The sequence below is a fragment of the Barbus barbus genome (assembly GCF_936440315.1).
Source record: "Barbus barbus genome assembly, chromosome: 14".
NCBI classification, from domain to species: Eukaryota; Metazoa; Chordata; class Actinopteri; order Cypriniformes; family Cyprinidae; genus Barbus; species Barbus barbus.
The window spans coordinates 16282010-16298271 of NC_136742.1; the positions used below are offsets into that span (position 1 = coordinate 16282010).

The following is a 16262-nucleotide window of genomic DNA, read 5'->3' on the forward strand; positions in this document are numbered from 1 at the left end:
CACGTGCCATGACACCTTTCTCAAATTGCTGGTCACTCAACAGACTCATTTCACTAATGTAGCCAACATTAGCGGTAGTTACTAGCATAGCAGATTGCATCATCATTACCAACACTCATTTTACCATTACTGCAGAGGAAGTGTTAAAAGCAACTGATTTGCTTTATGCTAATCCTCACGCTAAATCCTAGCACGATATAGATTTACGTTGAACTCTCTCATTTCAGCAAATGATCTGATGAACTAGCGGTTTTACATGTGATAACACCAATCAACCAAACCTGCAGTTTGACAGGTTTGCTAGCTAATTATCGGCTATTAACTGTTAAAAGCCTATTTACCTTGTGCAATCAGAGTACACACATGGACAAACACACAAAAAGACAAACGTGCACACACACGCAATCTCGTACAGGCTTGTGATCTGAGACTTCCATGCAGTAGTACATTTCCTTCAACCCTCTGACACTGAAACAGACTTAATGGCTCATTACATTCCAGCTCTGCTGGGTATTAATCATCAGCCTCTATGACTAATCCTACTATTCCACATGCGCATACGCTGGCAAAAGTGCACACTCACTAATGGAGCCCTTTTAATGGTTCTGTCTCAGTGGGCCTGAATGACAATAATGGACATTCAGAGCAGACAGAGGACGGTCTCAACTGTTACCGCACTGGACTCTAACAGCTCTGCTAGAATTATTTATCCTAATTGGGTAGGAATTCTAGTAAACAGCTCTTGTTATAGAGGGTAATGTGTAGAGACAAGCGCCTGGAATGAGTATAATTCCTCTGCTTTGTTGAAACAATTACCCACCGGCTACAGATTCTCATTTAAATTCACACGCAGCAATGTGGGAAAAGCCCTCTCTGGACCTTCTCACAAGCCACGGGTTGTTGTTGTTTTCGATTATTACTTAGTTGACAGAAGATGGATTTTTTTCCATCAAACACACACTTGACTACAGTAATAAAGGTAAATGGTACTTCAGTCCCTCAAAGGAATGCCATTCTAGTTCTCTCCGGGCACCGAGTGTGTTTGTCTGAAGGAGATCATCCATTTGCCTCCTTAGTGGCAATTGCTCTTTCCAGCTGTGCATGCAAAACTGGTGCAAAAAACAACATCAAAGGCTTGTGGGTGTTTCCAAAATGACAATCTAAGTGTGCATTGCGCATTCATTCCACTCATTACTATTGATCCTGTAGGTCTCTTTGATTAAGATCAAATGAAGAACTAATAAGCTTATTTAGTGTTAGGCAAAGCGCATTAATCTGAGAAAAGAAATTATTATTGGGTGCGGTTGGAGTAAACAAGCCTCTGGCAGAGTTTGGCTTACTAAGGGTTTTTTGTTTATACTGCGCCACATGTATGATACACTTTATTGGATGGATTTAAAGAATTAAACATTTCTTCTACAGGTGTTTTATTTTCTGCTATAATCGCATGGGACTGCAGGGTTGCCAGACATTCAATGAATGAAAATCATACAACAAACACATTCGCAAATGCATCATCAGGAGACCTGTTTACAGTCTCTGCCAGATGTTTTTAATTATGCTTTGAATGAATGTGGATTTTGTCATGTTTTTTAATCATACTTCTACTGACTAAGGGAAAACTGGTGCTGGATGAAATAATTACATGATTAACTTTAGCCTCTGGGAAATATCACAAAACAATACAAGATTTAAAAAGCAAGCATTATGTGCAATATGTACATTTTGTAAAGATTTTTGTAAGATTTTGTAATATTCTGTGTATGCACACCATCCACCTAGTCTGTTTAGTCACAGAATTCTGTGGTCAAATATTTGTATAACTGCATAACCATCCCAGGCAGCTGATTTCTTAGATTGCTCGACAGCCTCTTTCTCAGGTCTCACATTAAAATAATTTTTCAAATACATAATTCATATCCTTTTTATTTATTCATTTGGCAAGAAGCCTTGTAATTAGCAGGAAACTATACATTCAGGTAGTCGTTATAGCAAAATGCCCTTAAGAATAATACAAAACCACTTTATTTATTCATTTATTTGTTATTATTTTGCCATAATTACTGGCTAACAGTACATATCCATTTTCTATTATGGATTAAATAATACAAAGGGGAGAACACACACATATACATATATATATATATATATATACATATACATATATATATATATATATATACATACATATATATACATATATATATACATACATATATATATATATATACACATATACTTTCAGAGCGATGTTCCTAATGGAATGCAATTACTATTCTCAATGCTAACTGCATATCCAGGATACATAATCATGCTTCATTAGTGCCAAACATAATCAGTCTATCATTTCTCTGTGTGGCTCTCCTACGCGCTTAAGAGGAATGCACCTTTTTCTTTCTTAAAGGTCAAGAGACTTTACCAACTCACTTCTTATTACTGACAAGAACAGAAAATTTCCACTTTCCCTCTAAATTCGTTTCAACTTCATCATTTATGCAGAAGCTGAAGTCTAGATTTCATGTGTGGGTGCCAAGCGTTTGATATGTGATGATCTGAGCGCACATCCAAGATATTGCTCTGTACTGTCTGTGTATCCAATTATAATAAATAGAATACAATACAGTATAATAAATAGTGAGTTCAAAAAGCGCAAAGTACGTTTGCACAAATACTGATTTTTCTTGCTTTTTTAACATGCAAAATAATATTCAAACATTTTGTCACTGTCGTCTTTATTTAACCAATTTATTTAGGCTACTTATACAAATTACAGTTAAAAAAGTTGGGGCAGTGAAGTTGTTTTTTTTTTTTTAAGAAATTAATACTTTTATTTAGCAAGGATGCAATAAATTACTCAAAAGTGACAGTAAATGCATTCATGTTACAAAAGGTTATATTTCAAATAAATGCTGTTCTTTCAAACTTTCTATTTATCAAAGAATCTTGAAAAAAATGAATGATTGTTTCCACAAAAAAGCCGAACAACTGTTTTAGCATCGATAATAATAAGAAATGTTTATTGATTACCAAATCGGCTTGATTTCGGAAGGATCATGTGACGATAAAGACTGAAAATTCAAATTTGCCATCACAAAAATAATATATATATATATATTCAATATATTTAAATAGAAAATAGTTATTTTATACTACAATAATATTACACAATATTACTGCTTTCAACGCATGTTTAATCAAACAAATGCAGCCTTTGGTGCTAAAAAAAAAAAAAAAAAACTTTTGAAAGTTAGTGTATATATTAATACCATCTGTCCATGTAGTTTTTAGTACTTTGCTAAATTTAAGCAGCATACTTCATCAAGGTAGTAAAACTTCTAAAAAGCTCTGTTTCAACGCAATGTCTTTTTTCTAGCTTTTATAAATGCAAAAACACACTGTTTTGATTGTTTTATCAGCCTGACCTGGAGTTTCAACCCTAGCCATTCATTTTTCACCCTCATTCCTCCTCACCTTCTTTCACTGGGCGGCTCACATCACCCTTATCATTATTATACAGCTAATGATGGCTCATTCACAGAACACTTAACTCCTATCCTGCCCTTGCCTGGTATCACAGGAGAGTTTCATCCCCAATAAATCTACTTGAGAACTAATTAAAGCCTCTTTAACTTCGGCTGGGTCTGACACAATAATTCACAAATGATCACAGACATAAGTATGGCACAGGGCACCTGCTGTCAGCAGAGGTCAATGAGTTCTGGTGTTTTGCATTATGGCAAAGGTCTAATAAGGACACAGTGGCATTGACACAGTGTATATTTAGGTCAAAAGCATACCACCCCAAACATCTGACAAGAGGAACTAGGTTTCGTGAAAGTGTAAGAAACCAAATGGCTCGTACTCGCCTTCCGCTCCATTCAACACCCTTCTTTCAGTATTACTAATAAGTTCGTCAGTGATTTACATGAATATGACAGGTACTGACAGACAGAGAGACAAGCAGACAGAAAACTGCAAAAAGCAGGTGTCTAGAGTGTGAAACGACAGAAACCGACTTAGAAATGAGAGGACAGGAAGAAGGGATTTTCTTTATTCTTTCATTGGGGCTTTCCAGTTCAGCCACATGCAGATAAAGGACTGGTGACCTCTGCGTCTGCACGCACAAAGCTGCATATAGTATTTTCCAAACCTTTAACAAAGACATGTTTTAACTTCTGGTTGGGAATACCTGGCATTCACATATTTGGCTGTTCAGCTTTAAGATAGGATCTGACTGATTCCAGGTCGTGAAGATAGCATGGAATCCTGCATAGAGTGATGAAGTTAATTAGATCTTTGTATCGATTGGGAATGTGCCTGTTCGATGCAGACATACCATAATGCCCCTGGCCTGGAAGCCTTGAACGACATCCTGACTGAGCTCTTTTGTGCTGAACACACAACTAAGTGTTATTTGAGCTCACATCAGTCATACTTCAGACGCTTATCAGATTAAAGTCAACCCAACCACACGGTTTCACAAGCGGCAGCCACAGCAGATGTAATAAGAATATTCTACGTATATGATATATAGATTTGATGACCTCATTGCAGAAGGTCAAATTATTTTTCTTCTTATTTTTTAAACTATAAAATAATAAATAAAATAAAAAAAATCACACACACACTCTCTTTATATATAAGATGCAGTTTTTAGTTTGTTTATTTACTTTACTTTAAATTAAACTAAATGAAAATGGCTTGTAGCTGAAATAAAATAAATTTGAGGTTTTAAAAAATATTTTATTTGAGTAGTTTTTAATATTTTGTTTATTTATTTATACAGTTTTAGTTTTAGTTAATAACCCTGGATCACACTAGACATGATTAATATATATATATTTTTAAATTATTAGTGCTGTCAAATGATTAATTGCGATTAATCACATCCAAAATAAGTTTTTGTTTGCATAATATAATGCGTGTATTCTGTGTATATTTATTATGTATGTATACACACACATATGTATATATTTTGAAAATATTTACATGTATTTACACGTCTATATTTACAGATATATAATTTATATGATAAATAAACATTCAATACATAACAATTTAAATTTTCTGAAATATTTACGTGTGTGTATTTATATATACATAATAAATATACACAGCACACATACATATATTATGTAATAAAAACATTTATTTTGGATGCGATTAATCACAATTAATCTTTTGACAGCACTAAAAATTATATATTGCTTTTTAAAAATATTATATTATTTCGATTAAATTGTATAATGGTTTAGGTTTTTATTTTAATTCAGTTAATGTTTAATTTATTTCAAGTAATAAAAATAATGTTTACGGTTTTAGTTTTAGTTAACGATAATAACTCTGGATCACACAAAATTAATTAATTAATTAATTAAATTTATTTATTTCAAATAATGTTTACACCATCTTTACAAATGTGAGGATGGTGATCTGGTTGTGTGTGGAAAGTTCAAGGGAGAGGTATGAAGCTATGTCTGTGTTCATTAAGCCCAGCTCAATCTCTAAATGGATTCAAGTGCCTCTTGCGCAGGCAGAAATCAATAGTATCGTCTGCTTGTGCTGCACCCCTAGGGAAAGAAAAAGCAATGCATCATCCCTTTCTCTCTCTCTTTCCTGGAGTACGCTGAGACATTGTTAATTATTCATGACTGGGACTGCCAGCTGTGTGTGAGTGCGACTTATTCATGATGGAAAATGTAGAGGGGGCACGGCTTTGCTTGAGTTATTGTACAGCTGGGGTAGACAGAAGCCCAGATCCCATCATCATCAATCTCTGACGACCCCTACCGCCTGAGGATCTGCGTGTTGCAGACAAATAGCACAGTAAAAATAACAAAAGCGACAACACAACACTACACATGGACAATATTACTGACCCCCAGATGTTTTTAGAACATTTTTGGTAGAGCAGCTAGAGAAATCAAATGGCTTTGAGTCACTGTAACTACTCTTTGCTTACCATTGGACTCGTTTTCTGAGGTAGACGCAGACTAAAACCCTCTTTGAATAAATCAATACTAAACACACATGAGATCAGCCATTTAGGAAAAACAATCAGTAAAAAAAATCATAATGTCTGCCTGGCTTCTGCTCAAGATGAGAGCGTTTATCTGGGCTATAATATGAAACATTCATGTTGTACAGCAGGGCACTCAGAGGTCACATTCTGGCATGCGCTGATCGCAGAGGATTGATTCACTCATTTAGCACATCTTTTCTACTTTTAATGGGTCACCAGTTTGCTTTATGCAGGTTGCTTAAGATTTTGTTTGAATTTGAAACCAAATACTTGTATATGCTGTAACATTTTCATAAAAAACCCAGCATGTCAGAATGTCTACATAAATATATAATAGAATATATAAATTATGAACATTAAAACATTTATTATTTTATATTATTTTTCAAAATACTAAAAAGTATATGTATTTAAAAAAAAAAAATAAAATTCCAGTTGATTAAATGTAAAACAGAACATACACATGAATTAAATCAGTTACTCCTGTCATAAATGCCTTCACAACAGAAAGCACGTGAACTGATGGAAGGAGCGTTACCTCTGAATGATGTCACAGCAGAACCATGTCAGTGCAAGGGATGATGGGAAATTCCAATGATAAACAAAGCCATTCCACTGAAATAAATAACGTTCATGTTGTTTCAAATCTACATAACCTAACTTTGAACTCAGGCCACTGCAAGCACAATGACACAAGTGTAGCGGCATCTGGGGAACTGATTGTTCCTGTGTCTGTTTGAGTGGAGGGGAGGAGGGTCACGCATGCCGGAGTATTTTGAGCTGAGGTTGATTAAATGTAGCTTGTATGAATCATGACTTCCCACATTGCAGGTCACAAAGCAGCATGAGTCATGAGCAAGTCTTATATGGTAATAGGGCACACACACACTCTCACAATGTTATGCCTGAACGGGTGCAGATGTCTGCTGCTGATCTGCAACCGTAACACCCTGATACAGAGAACTAATAAATAACTAATCTAACCCAACCACCTCAAGAATCAAGGTAAACTGCAATTAATTAAGACATTTCAGTGTTCTTGTGAAAACAAATATAACCATGTTCACAAACAGGTTTGACTCTCAAATTGTCCTGTTTACACTTCAACTTTCAGAAGTGAAGTCAAACATCTTTTATATTCTTGGGAAAGCTGTGAAAAACACCTGTTTGATGCAACTCACTTCAAAAATGTGATTGCTATAAATTTAACGGAGTCAGTTCGATTACAGGAAAGAGTTGTCACTCCAGTTTATAAACAAACTGGGTGTGAACAGAATTGTATTTAGCAGGACTTCTATCTATCCAACTATCTATCTATCTATCTATCTATCTATCTATCTATCTATCTATCTATCTATCTATCTATCTATCTATCTATCTATCTATCTATCTATCTATCTATCTATCTATCTATCTATCTATCTATCTATCCATATAAGAGATGTCGAAGTTTCATGCATACATATATACAGTGTTGGGGTACAGCATTACAAGTAACGCGAGTTACGGAAACAGATTACTTTTTTCAAGTAACTAGTAAAGTAATGCATTACTTTTTAATTTAGAAGGAAATATCTGAATTACTTTTTTTCAAATAGACAGCTTTTGTGTTGCCATGTTGAGAGAAATTGGGAGTAAGTGCAGAGGCATGGTGTGTGAACATGATCTTACTGTAAATCTAGACTAAATATGAACATTATTTACTCATCTCACTTGCACAGAAACACATTCAGTATTCCTCAAAATGAATAAAAACAGACAAATGCAAACTCAGAATATTATACAAAACTGCAATAATTAAATATGTAAAATAAGAAAAATATCATTAGTATTTAATCCCATTTTATTAAATGATGTCTTTGCTACTGACCTTCGATGATCCAATTCAACCATACTAAGCAAAAATGACACATTTGTGTTTAATTTTTGTTATTGCTGAATAGTGTTGAACTTTCTTCTCCTGTGTCATATTCTTCATGTGATTTGTTTGAGCTGCGCCCTCTACTGTACAGACGTGAATTTACATTTCCTTCAGCCTGAGGTATATTCATTTAACTTTTGGTGTGAAAGGGCTTTTACATTTGTAAAACAACTTTTTTATATTAAAAACTAACAAGCAAGCCCTGCCCAGATTTAAAAAGTAACTGAAAAGTTACACCCTGCACATGGCTTCTCCTATCACTGCTATGCCGATGACACACAGCTCTATCTTTTCAACCAGATGACCCAACGGTAGCTGCATGGATCTCAGGCTGCCTGGCGGACATCTCGGCATGGATGAAAGAACATCACCTACAGCTCAACCTGGCAAAGACGGAACTTCTTGTCTTCCCTGCCACTCCGACTCTACAGCATGACTTCACGATTTAGTTAGGCTCATCAATGATTACCCCATCAACTTCGGTCAGAAATGTTGGTGTAATCTTTGATGACCAGCTGACCTTCAAAGAGCACATTGCAAAGTCTGCTCGATCCTGCAGGTTTGCACTACACAACATCAGAAAGATCAGGCCCTTTCTGACAGAGCATGCTGCGCAACTTCTTGTCCAGGCCCTTGTTGTTTCTAGACTGGACTACTGCAATGCTCTTCTGGCTGGTCTGCCATCAAACACAATCAAACCTCTACAAATGATTCAGAATGCAGCGGCACGACTGATCTTCAACGAGCCCAAAAGAGCGCATGTTACACCTCTCTAGATCTCCTTGCACTGGCTACCAGTGGCAGCTCGCATCCAGTTCAAGACACTGATGCTTGCGTACAGAACTACCACAGGCTCAGCACCCTCCTACTGCCACTCACTATTACGAACCTAGATCCCCTCCAGAAGTTTGAGATCTGCTAGTGAGCGACGCCTTGTGGTACCATCACAGAGAGGCTCAAAATCACTCTCCAGAACATTCTCGTTCACCATTCCTGGCTGGTGGAATAATCTTCCCACCCCTATCCGGAACGCCGGATCCCTGGCAATCTTCAAGCAACAACTGAAAACTCATCTCTTTCGGCAGTACTTGACTTCATCCTAAACTTAAAAAACAAAAAACTCTTTCCCTCTATCTTTCTCTCCGCTTACTAGCTTGTACATATTTGAACAATGACTGAGACTTGGTGTTACGAGCACGTCCTCTGTCTGATTGCCTCTTCAAGATTAATCGCTTTTTGTATTCCCCAATTGTAAGTCGCTTTGGATAAAAGCGTCTGCCAAATGACTAAATGTAAATGTAAATGTAAATGTAAGTAACGTAACGCATTACTTTCCACAAAAAGTAACTAAGTAATTAAAATGAGTTACTTTTTAGGGAATAACACAATATTGTACTGCATTACTTTTTAAAAGTAACTTTCCCCAACACTGCATATATAGTCACGTTTGAGCAGATTGACAGGCTGTGATCACATTCTCAGAGAGAAAAAAAAAATACATGTATTCCCGTCTTAAACATAAAGAGAATCATAACATCCTGCAATGATAATCCTCAAGCACCCCGAGCAAATTCTTTGCGTTTCCAGACAAAAACATACAGACACACAATTCAGCCAGTGTCAATCAATCATTGAATGCATTATTGTAGCTGCCCTGTACAGGTTTTCACCCACCACATCACAGATATAATTTATACAATTACAAAATGCATGCACTTAACATACTCATAAATCCATTCACACACAGATATAGTATCACACACCATCAACACAAGCCTGACCACTGTTGAAACAACAAATCGAGTCAAGTAGTGGTTAGACCCGTCCAAAGACAATTTTAGAAGATGGGATACACAACTGCATCACTGGAATTTAATTGCACACAGCAAATTCATATTATATTTGCCAGGATTTTGTTTTGCACAAAACAAACCTCAACCCAATGGAGGAAATGTAGACTGATGGAAAATCTCCCCATAGGAAAGAAGTGACACTTAGTGCCACCCACATCAGCACTCTCAGGGTAAGTGTGTTACAAACTGTGTCGTGTGTGTTTGGGTACAAATGGAATATGAACATTTGCATATATTATATATGTTGCACGGCTCTTTTTGCACATGCTTTTACACACACAGAGAGTAAAACTGCTTGGGTCCATTTAAATTGCATCTCCCATGTGAGAAATATATATTTCACCTTCATTTTTGATGGAAACGGTGACATCAGTGTCAGCCAGTGTCCACAGATTACCTTTGAGCCAATACAATGGCTCTTTCATTGATAAAGTAGCTTGTTCCTCTTCTGCAAACCTGTCCAGAATTCATTCAAAGAACTATTTATTCAAAAGGGAACTATTGCTTTATGCTGAGGTTCTCAAACTACAGTACTCCAAATACAACTACATGCTGTTTACCCTTGAGTAAAATGCAGTCTCTGAATGTGTTTAGAGAAGTTACACGGTAGAAATAGATAGGGGTGACCCCGAATAGTCGACGATTCGACTCTCAATCTCACAGTCGAATATTCGTGGGGTGTTATGATTATGCCATTTTGGCTATATGGGGGTGCTCAATGTCTGATTTGAGTTGTGCTGCAGTAAAGCGCTTCATTGTAGTAATGGTGATTATTTCTTCAAGTACGCAGCGCGAGCAGTACAAACAACAATGCAGAATATTAATAACTATGACTGTCATATACATAACATTATAATGAGAACACTATTATAATAAAACGCTGTGAATTTTTTGAGTTTGTCTGCCGTGTTTCTGCGCGTTGTTGCATGAAGAACGCGTCCATAAAAGGAGTTAATTCAGAGCCGTGCAGACACGTTCACTTCTGCTTTCGGGGCATTTTGTGCTTATAGCCTATAAGTCCTAATATTGTCGTTATGTTGTATAAATAACAAACCGTATTCTATATGAGACAAATTAGTTAAATCCCACTGATTAAAAACCTGCTATCAAATGCTTCACTCTACTGGGCATCTTCAGCACGCGCAGCTCAAATGCAGAACATGAATAACTACTGTCATTACGTTATAATGAGAGCACTATTGTAAAAAATGTTGTGAATTCTTAGGGTTTCGCTGACGTTTAAATGTTAACTATCTTTTAATCAAAACATAAAACGTAAATAACATAAAATTATTTTTGTATCTGCGAGGCATCCGTTACACATTTTCCCTGTGTGTTAACGTCAGTAATTATGACTGTCCAATATCTGACTTGATTCTTGGTAATGTATTTTGGCCCCGCCCCCAAACATATGATTCGACTATCAGTTGACTATTGGCAAGATTCGAAAATTATGATTCGCCTATGAAAATCCTTAGTCGGGGACACCCCTAGAAATAGAGAATGGACTACCTCAGGATCAGATAACAGGCTGGGAGCCCTGGTGACAAAATGCTAAGAGCTAATATAAGCACATAGAGGTGTACATTTGTGAGCGAGTGTGTCAGATACACACGTAAAACACGTAGATTTCCAAAACAACGGCAGTTTGCTGTTCATGGGTCTCAGCTGCTGAGAGACAATTATAGCAAAGGAGAAAATAAAGGTGTGAAAACATGATTCTGTTGAAAATAACAGAGAAGACAGAATTTTGGACGGGGCCTGAGCGAGCCTCAGACTATCAAGGGCCACAAAAGCCTCAGACCACAGGTCCCCTCTGCACATACACCGCAAACTGATCGCAAGGGCCCCTCGCTACAATTTATAATTGTCTAATGTAAGCCTGTCAAAACACCATTTCCTTTTTTTTTAAGCAGAATTTGCTAAACTTAATCTATTTTTCTTTCTGTGTCTACCTTTCTGTCATCTGTCTGTCTGTTTATCTATCTGTCTATCATCTGCCAGGCTGCCTGAGTATTTATCTCTGTCTGTCTGTCTGTCTGTCTATCTATCTATCTATCTATCTATCTGCCCGGCTGTCTGTTGCATTTATCTCTGTCTGTCTGTCTATCTATCATCTGTCTGGCTGTCTGTGTATTTATCTGTCTGTCTATCTATCTATCATTGCCTGTCTGTCTGACTGTCCATTTATTTCTCTTTTCATAAATATTGATTAATTAACCTTCATAAATTTTAATTAGTTTGTCTGTCTGCCCGCCTGCCTGCCTATCTATCTATCTATCTATCTATCTATCTATCTATCTATCTATCTATCTATCTATCTATCTATCTATCTATCTATCTATCTATCTATCTATCTATCTATCTATCTATCTATCTATCTATCTATCTATCTATCTATCTATCTATCTAGCTATCTATCTATCTATCTATCTATCTATCTATCTATCTATCTTTGCCTATTTATCGGTCTTTTCATAAATAATAATGAAGTATTTACTTCTTTTATAATTAAAAATACTAGTTTATAAACTTCTTAGAATTATATATTTTTAAATTCTACATCTTTACATTCAAGTTCTAATTGCTTTTAATTTGCTACCTCAACTAAAATTCAGGACATTAAAAAGACATTTGGGTAAAGGTCAAGAGAATGTAAGAAATCCCCAATATTGTAAGACAATATTATTGCCATTATTTTCATCTTCCCCTTTCAAGTCATAATCCATGTTTTTCCCCTCTAAACGGCTGTGTATTTGTCTGTGTGCGTGTGAGTGCGTATATGCTCCTTCAGATAAATAATAGTTTTAAAGGTTATGATCCCAAGTGTACGCAACTGAGACTTGCTGTGGGTTTGGGGTTAAACACATATGAGGCTGACTCAGAACGAGAGGACAAATATCTCTCTCCCTCGTTCTCTCTCTCTCTGTCGAACACACACAAACATACGGTGGAAATATTCAGATCAGCTTAAACCTGTGGAGTGTGTAACTGATGTCAGACTGTGGGAGGCTTCTGCCCACTGCTTGCTTTGTGCTGGTGACAGGGTTTCCTTTATCAGCCATCTGACATTTGGGATGTGGGATTCTTGCTGCTGACCTATTCAAATATTAACCATTAACTGTTTTTTACAAGGCTTTCACAAAACTCAAGATTTCAATCACTGAGATGCCCTAGAAATGCCAGCGATCTGCCTCTTTTTCTTGCACACTGATATCCACCCACACACACGTACAATTCAGGCCTGTTTTGTGTCAATAAAGATGTAGAATTTGTTTTCATACTGATTATGCCACAGAATTTTGCTAGCCGATATAGGGTCACTGGCAGCATTGAGAGATCAATACGAATCTTGCAGAATATTGATTTCATCTTGATGAAAACACTGAATATTAACACTGTGTGTAGCCTGGGAGAACAGCAATGCAGATCTTTCTGAATTCCATCAGTACTTGTACAATCGAGGGATGCAGGGTGCATTCATCTATCCCAAGGGCCCCTCTGGGGGTGTACTGACCAGATGAACTGTAGAGCCGTTGTCTTAACCCAGTGTTGCTCCACATGGACTTTATGAGCATTTAATTTACTGTAAGTGCCTAGAAAGTTTTGTCAAGTGCATGCCAATATAGCAGCCAGCGTTTAAGCAAAACTTTGGCTTAGAGGTTAAATATCTTGGTTTATAACTGAAAGGCTGTAGGTTTGAACTCAGTAAGGTGTGATAAATAAATCACCAACGATCAGGGTGATAAACATTTCCAGATTGTGAAAAGCTTAAACAAAAAAATCTTGATAATTTTAAAGTCAACTTCTCACTCAATTGTTATGCTGATAACATAATTTATAAAAAATATTGTATTTAACTAGAAAAGTAAAGTAAAACAGAAGCATTTTCACAGGTGGCCTCACATGTGTGTATTACCATCTGAAGAAAAACGTACAAAGACAATTTATAAGAAAGAGGTGGCTTTATAAGAAAGAGAAGAAATGATACAGTATCTTATTCATAAAGTGAACATGATATCACATGTAATTGAACATTTCCAAACAACAGAAGGACAATTATTCTAGAATGATTCAGCTCGGGCCTGGATTAGTCATTCAGAGGCAGATTAAAACTGAGGGAATTAAACGCAGACGGAGTCTATTACAGTCTTGAGTCAATCTGAATGACTCAGTACTACAGTGAGGACAGGTAAAAATGAGCCCCTCTTTGGAAACGACATTTGACTAAATGAAACTGCTTCTTGAAAGAGCTTAAACGGATTGTTCACCCAAAAATGAAAGTTCTGTCAACATTTCCTCACCGTCATGTCAATCCAAACCTGTATGACTTTCATTCCACTGCAGAACACAACAGAATATATTTGAGAAACGTCTCACTGTTGTTTTCTGTGTATACAAAAAAAAGGGTCAAAATTCTTTAAAATATCTTCTTTTGCATGTCACAGAAGAAATAAAGTCATACCGGTGAATACATTTTTGATGAACTATCCCTTTAACTGTGTGCCATTGCACAAATGTACATGTAAATTATTTTACACCACAAATCAACCATTTTTTAATGTCAAATGATTTACCTTTTTATGATATGATGCTTCAAGTGCTGAGTAATAAAGAGACCCAGTAAGATTTCATAACACAATCTTTGTCCGAGAGAATGAAAGAAAGAGGAGGATGACAGACAGCTAGCAAGAGAGAATAGAAAGAGAGAAAGGAAAATGTCCCTGAACTCGGTAACAGCCCTCGCTAGTTTCGCCTCGTAGTGAAAATGCTCACAGAAGCTGTTTCTATTTGCAGACGGGCGATGTAGCAGTTCAGCAGTTTGAAATGACATGTCTGAGACTGTCGGTCCGGTCCAGTTTGGTTGGTCTAGTCTGGGTTGAGTTCTCAAAAAGCAAGGGCCAGTGCGTGCCGCTAGCCACAAATGCGGTTTAGCATCATTAAGCGTTTTAGCCCGTCTGTGGTGTTGCTACTCCCATACGTTGGACACCAGCCTTCATGTCTGCGTGTGTCTCTGAGGCAGTGAGCGAGAGGGACTCATGCATCCGACAGTGCCTGACCGAGATCAGCCTCCCACAGGTCGCAAATGACTCCCTGTAGCACTGGGCAGACGGGCCCGCCTAGGCCAGTGGTGCAGATCCACGCTTGTTTGTTTATAAGAAAGCAGCGGACTAAGTCCCGCTCTGCGTAAGTGCCTATTTTTAGCGCCTTTAATCCTTCAATGGATTTGTAATGGCTCAGACTGCAGAGATAACCCCCCCCCCCAAAAAAAAACCCACGAATAATATGCAATAAGAATGAGAAGGTTAAAAAAAAAAGATGTCTACATATGTTAGAGGTTTTTATGTGATCTTTCATTATGTTCTGGGCAAAAAACATAACCTGGAAACCTGGAACCTGCACTTCCAGTATTTTCCAGAGTCACATTTAGGTTAATAACTGTGCCATATTTAGATTTATAGCCATACTATCCAACATATAACTATTCCAGGGATGATTACTACATGGAGAGGACATGGTATATGGTAATCCACACTGGTCAGTATTTTGTCTGCCATAAAGAGAAGAAAATAAATCAGCATCTTCTCCGTCTGTGTGGCATCCCATCTGTCCCTTTGTGACTCTTACTCTGGTTGTGAAAGTTGGCTAATCTGCTCTCTTTATTAAACAGGGATGTGAATTCCCACACTAAACGTGGATCATGTTCAGGAATAAATATGAATTCTTCTCAACTCTCTGATGAGACTACAGGGCATTCTACGCTAAAAAAAGTTTTACTTGCTCATTATAAATTGCCGATTGCAAGACAAATAACTTCTGATAGGAGAACTCATTTTTTTTTTACAACTTTTTTCAAATTTTTACACTGTTAACTCATGAAGTGAAGTGAAGTGACATACTGCCAAGTATGGTGACCCATACTCGGAATTTGTGCTCTGCATTTAACCCATCCAACGTGCACACACACAGCAGTGAACACACACACACACACACCGTGAACACACACCCGGAGCAGTGGGCAGCCATTTATGCTGCGGCGCACGGGGAGCAGCTGGGGGTTCGGTGCCTTGCTCAAGGGCACCTCAGTCGTGGTATTGAGGGTGGAGAGAGCGCTGTACATTCACTCCCCCCACCTACAATCCCTGCCGGCCCGAGACTTACCTTTTGGATTACGAGTCCGACTCTCTAACCATTAGGCCACAACTTCCCTCATGATGAACAGATGAAGACTTCTGTCATTTCATTAGTTTAATAAAAGTTTTCACATTTACACAGGCCATTTTGAGGTCACATGATGACCTGAAAACTACATACTTTATCTTAGATAGATACATACTTTATCTTTATCTTAGGTAGAACTGCTTTTACCTTAACTCACAATTAGAATCTAAAGCATTTCTATAACTGAATGTTTGATTTTGCGTGACGATGCATTGGCCAGCAAAAAAACTGCAGCTTTTTCCAT

At 37.1% G+C, this 16262-nt stretch overlaps 1 protein-coding gene across 3 annotated transcripts in view; it reads right to left on the bottom strand.

Moving 5' to 3' along the window:
• The window catches only part of LOC306880190 (transcription regulator protein BACH2-like), a 96339-nt gene that overhangs the window by 38547 nt on the left and 41530 nt on the right, over window positions 1-16262 (bottom strand). Inside the window, exon 1 of one of the 3 annotated variants that reach the window (XM_079433541.1) lies at window positions 6561-6732. The exons of the other annotated variants lie outside the window; for them this stretch is intronic. The gene's annotated coding sequence lies outside the window, so the exon portion shown is untranslated. Of the gene's footprint in view, window positions 1-6560; window positions 6733-16262 lie in introns of those variants that run through there. 3 annotated transcript variants of the gene reach the window in all.